This window comes from Brachycentrus maculatus, unplaced genomic scaffold, assembly GCF_059751285.1.
Source record: "Brachycentrus maculatus isolate JH-2025_06_01 unplaced genomic scaffold, ASM5975128v1 h1tg000057l, whole genome shotgun sequence".
NCBI lineage: Eukaryota > Metazoa > Arthropoda > Insecta > Trichoptera > Brachycentridae > Brachycentrus > Brachycentrus maculatus.
The window spans coordinates 1,862,170-1,868,234 of record NW_028280811.1 but is presented as its reverse complement, the minus strand read 5'-3'; positions in this window follow the sequence as shown (position 1 = coordinate 1,868,234).

Here is a 6,065-nt window from a genome sequence, read left to right as displayed (position 1 = left end):
TTCATATCCAATGTATAATTTTACGTGTTATTTACTTAACTTTATTTTAGAAATGTATGAAAATGTAGCCTTGAAGTAACTGCCGAATGACAAAATGAGAAAATAAAATTTTCAATATCAAACATGTGACTTTTATGGCTTCTCGATCAAATGAAATTCTAACACAATGTATCTTAACGTAGGTTCAAGCTTTATAGCTACTAAACTTACAAAGTACCTACGTAGTCTACCCAGAGAGATATCATGTGTAACGAATTTATCATGTAACATTTTCGCCTCATATTTTTTAACACTGTTCAAGAATGAAATTAGGGAAGACTTCAAATGTTTGCACAATTAGAAAGCTGTTTTGAGAAAAATAGGGTGAAAACGTACGATTTTTTGTATTTTATTCTGCAAATCATAGCAGATTCTCAGCTTTATTATTCGAATTTGATTGATTTATGACGATGAATCGTTTAATTTTCTGACAATTTTTTTTTTTTAAATGCAAGGCTGTGATAAAAATTATCGATTTACTAAAGAAAAATGTGAATTAATTTAGTTAAGACATGTAAATGAATGATGGAAGAGTGATAAACTTATAAAAATCAAGAAAATTTATTAGAAGCTGGAAGAGCAAAGAAAACTTTCCATGATCACGCACATTAAATACTTGAAAGAGGACATCTTAGGATTCGTAACAATCAGTGGATTTCTATAAGGAGATGCATAAAAATATGAAAGATGTTAACAAGGACAGAGAAAAATGACGTTCAATATAAAAAAATCTTTTTTTTTAAAGAATAATGAAAGGTAATCACATGTTTTAGTGATCACATGTCGATGAAAACATTTGTAGTTTTCAAAACCAATCGTGTGAAATAAAACTCGGGGTAAAATTAGTGGTCTCATAAAAGAGATTAATTTTCAATAATCAACAAGTCATTCCATAATGTTAACTTTTTTCTTCTATCCGTTATTCACACCCAATGATGCATAGAACAATGAATCGTATTGATGCACTGTTATCTTGATCGTTTCTTGCACAAAGGTAAAGTGATCAATCCTGCACTTCAGGGACCAGTCCTGGGTAACATTTAATAAATAGAGTGTAAAATAATTCATGTTAATTTTCACCATCCCCTGGGAATCAAACTCGGGACTTTATACTGTAAATTATTATTGTATCTGCTGTTTGTAATGTATATAATCTAATAATAAAAATATTATAATAATAAAATAAAATATGTAAAAATTGTATTAACATGTTAGTATTCGGCTTAACACAGGCCATGCCTAAAGAGCCGTAATACATATAGTAAATGTATATATGAAGTAAATATGTATCTATGAATGTATCTATGTATTTATGAAATAAATAAAAATAATAATTAAATAAATAGTCAATGTAGGTGCTCGGCTGTCCAAACTCAAAATACAGTAAGGGACATTTTTTGTAGTAGTTTTTTTTTGCATTTTCGGACTAAGTAGATTCTACTTAGTCTTAAAATGCAAAAAAAACGTACTACAACAAAATGTCTTTTACTGTGTTTTAAGTTTGAACAGCCGTGCTGCTACACGTAAAAAAAGTTTAAGATTCACTGGACCGTCGAGTTTAATTACCTTCCCACAATAGTGATAAAATCAATTATTTTAGGAGGTACCGCCAAACGATTCATTAATTAATGTGCTAGTCAAACTTTGATACCCCCGCGATACGTCTGCGGAAAAGTTTGCGGCATTAATTAAAATTTCCACAAACAACAAATAACGGCAAAGCGCGGAACAAAAGTTTATTTTTTGCCCTCACCACAAGTGAAGCTAGCCAAGCGGAATTTTCAACAGACTCAGGCGGGGCCGGATAATGGAGTTTCGATTTCGAACTTTTCGACACAGAAAGCGCATACAATGTAACCATTGCATTTTCGCTCAACATGTGCGTCCAATTTTTGTTCATAAATCTGAGTTTCTCCGCTTATGAATTATATTATTTAGATATCTTAACATAGATGAAGAAGAATATGGAAGTCTTTTTTTTAAGGAAAATTGTTCTGACGAAGAGACGTGTACGTCTCGAAACCGGTAGAAATAAAAATCTCGGTGATTAGTGCTATACTATTATTTCTTGAAATTTTGTTAAAAAAACAAAAAAGTAAAAATTACTACCCACTAAGTAAATGATATTATTTTTTGACATCTCATTAAAGATAAGAAGAATAAGGAAGTCTGGCCATTTACGGGGCTGACGACTGTCATAGGCTGGTTTGAGTTATCATTTTACACACGTGTAACATTCACGAATTCTACCCATTATTGACAACCACACTACTCAAATTCTTGGAAGCTCTATATATATAAACCAATCAAGAAAACTAGTTCTTCAATCACTAGAGCATACTAGAGATATCTATTTATGAGATGTAAAATTAGATATTTCTGAAGATTAAAATAATAATTAAATGTAGATATTTCTTCTTCATCTTTGATGAGATGTCAAAAAATAATATGAAAATAACTCCTGTAATTGGAGATAATCCAGATTTTGTGAACAAGTATTTGGACACAAATTTTATTTACGATCAAGATAACACTGCGTTTATATGACGCAGTGCCCTATGCACCATTGGGGTGCGGATAAGGGTTTTATAATTATTATTATTATTTGGACACACTCAAAATGTTGTAAACTAAGTAAATGCTTTTAATGTGAATAATAAGCATTTATATTAAATATTTATGACAGGCAAAATTATTTTATTGTCTGATACAGATGTAAGTTTGTGTAAGTTAATACTACAAACAACGATTTCTTTTATTTATTTTATATTTAATTTATATGTACATAGTCATAAACTAAGGATATTCAAAAATATTTACAGAACCTTTGATCCAAATAAACAAACATTCGTTTTAAAAACTCACTCTGGTAACATCAATAACATTTCTGTTGTGTGTTTACCAGACGAAATTCTACAGGAAACGTTATTTTATTTAGTCCGCTCCAGTTAAGTTATTATTTCCTCAAAACAGGATAACCTAGATCGAATTAGTGGCGGAGAAATCCCTCCCTTGTGGCAAATTTCAAATATGGGCGAACAATGAAACAATTTCTTATGATTTTTCTTGATTTTGGGTGGCTATCCTTAATAAATTCACCAGACGTTGGCAAAAATTTCCAATATTTATACATTTGAGATTTCAGAACAGAAATATGTAAGATTATCTTAGTCAAAAAATAAACAACAGTTTAATATCAAGGAATAAAAAGTTCATACTTGGCACCATTCTATTTCCTTAGATTTAATTAGATCCTTAATTTAACTTAGATTCTTAAATATTAAATATTAAATATTATACTATTTTTCTTCTTACCTTCATCCCCTCCCAATGGCGCATTAGGCACTGCTTCAAATTGGGTCACTATAAATTTGGCCGTTGATTAAATAAAGACAGGATGAACAATCTTACGCTTCTGTTACCAGTCAAGGGTAATCTACATGAAAAAATATTAATATTCATTTGCTCTTAATATCGAATCTCCTCAAATTTTTCATCAATATATTTTAATTTTTTTGTAAAAACAGAACATTTAAATCATAAATTTCAACATTAAAAATCATGCATAGCATACGAAGAATATGGAAGTAGAATAGTGAATGTTACATGTGTGTAAAATGAATCCAGCCTTTGATATTCATAAGCCCTGTAAATACTCAGATTTATATTTTTTCTTCATCTATGTTGAGATCTTAAAGTGCAAAAATGACTCCCAAGTATAAAATATGATTCGTGAACAAGTATTTGCAATCACTCAAAATTTTGTGAATAAAAATAACTGGTCAAATTATAAGCTTAATAAAATTTTTAAAAAATCATGTTTTCTGGAGTTTGGATTTGGATACACTAATAAAATTGTGATTAAATTTTATTCAAATTGAAAAGAAAGATATATTTAAGTCTTTTTTACACGTGCGCCGTACCTCAGTAATTACAAAAACCAGGAAAAAAACAAGAGAAAAGATTAGAGTGTCGAACACTTGGTATGGTTTTTGGGGATGTAATTTTTCCCTTAGCACATTTTCGTTATTATTGATGAGGCTTCGTCCATTACTAAATAATTTTCTGTGTTACAATGTGCGGTGGTTTATAAAGATAACATTTGTTCATCATAGAGAAAATCATGTACCCATATAATAAGCACGTTCCGAGAACGTGCTTTGCTTTTGGTGTTGTAAAAATTCTTATGAAAGAGAATTTTTAAGTATGAAATATGTTAACCCACGCAACTTACATTTTCAAAAAACAAAACCAGTAAAATTAAACCAAAATTGTAATCCCTGAATACACTTTGCGTTTAAAGTTAACTAATTTGAAATATTTTGTACACAATATTTTGAGTATATACAAATCTTTGTTTACAAAACTGGATTTTTCCACTATAGAGTTATTTTAAATTGAAATCACAATAAAGATGAAGAAGACTATATATTTCTGGGAATTAACAAGGCTTACGACCTGTCATAAACGGTCGGTTTACGTGATCACTTTATACACGTGTAACATTCACCATTATACCCATGATCGACAACTACACTACTCAAATTTCGGAATTTACATTTTGAAGTAACGATCCTTCAATCAACACATCCTTTCACATGCTAGTTCTTGGCGTCGTCTACTGTCAAGTTAAGTAGGTTTTATTATTAGCAAATATCTTTATAAAATATTTGTAAGATTCCGAACCATTTAAAGAGATACTTGAAAATTTCATTTGAATATTTTAATATTTCGACCATCCATTCACATAATTTTGAATGTGTCCAAAATGTTATTGATATATCCGAGCTTATCCACTTATAGAGTTATTTTATAATAATATCTCAACAGAAATGATGAAAACTATAAACATGTTTTATTTAAAAAAAAAATGTTTTAAGTAGTAAATCTTATATTATTAAATTCCTATATGTCTAAGCTTTCGTTTTGGTTTTGCTCCACTTAAAAGGTATTTATATAAAGATTGTATTGATATCTCATCATACATGAAAAATAAAAAGGTACTTAAATAATTGAAAATTTGAGTTGTGTGGTTGTATAAATGCTCAAGTTTTCATATTTTTCTTCATTTATGTTGAGATATTAACATAAAAAATTCCTGAATGAAATAATTTTGATTTATATAGTGCTGATTTCATAAAAAAGTACCTCAAGGGAAATGATTTAGCGATCAGATGCATGTCAATACTGTGATCGGTTTTGGATGGCTATTACGTTAAATAATATAATTTTTATTGAATGTTTTTCGCAGATACTTTGTGGCACATATTATAAACTTTATAAAATAAAACAACTTTGTTTTAACCACTTTTTTGTATTTAATTTAGTACATAAACCTGATGATGGCAAGGTTCTTGTCAAAACCAGGTGGATAAAGTGTGCCAATAAAAAAGTGGTTAAAACAAAGTTGTTTTATTTTATACAGAATATAATTTTTTAATAATGTTACAATGACATCTTAAATATTTCGAGAAATATATTATATTTTATCAAAAGAAATGTTAAATGACAAATTCACCACATTTTGCGTACCTACTTACCAGGCAAAGGTAATGGATTGTACACATACTCGTAAATAATTAGTTTTCGTAATCTGGCTGCAACCGTTAATCACTCACCCGTTTATCTCGTACCAGACATTTTATAGTGCATAGGAACAAATATCACTGCGCTCATATAAACTATCTGAAAACCCCGCGGTTTCTCTTTATGACGCCAGAACTCAGCAAGGGTGGACTTTATGGGGACGTAACACCGTGTTACGCGCCCCTGCGACGTCATTCCTGCTCTAATTGGACGGAACCCATCTGTCAGGACGTCAGGTGTCCTAACGCGAGATGTTACAGTGGCGACGTTCGTCGGAAGTCACATGTAATTTATCATCCCCTTTTCGAGGTTGGTTTGCAATCGTGTCTTAAGTGTCGTAATTCTTTTCCGAAAATTCGGTAGCTAGATGAGCGAACTCATACTAAGGTTCTAGGTAAAACAAAATAACTTTCTTATGTTGATTGTGGAAGTTTCTCAGT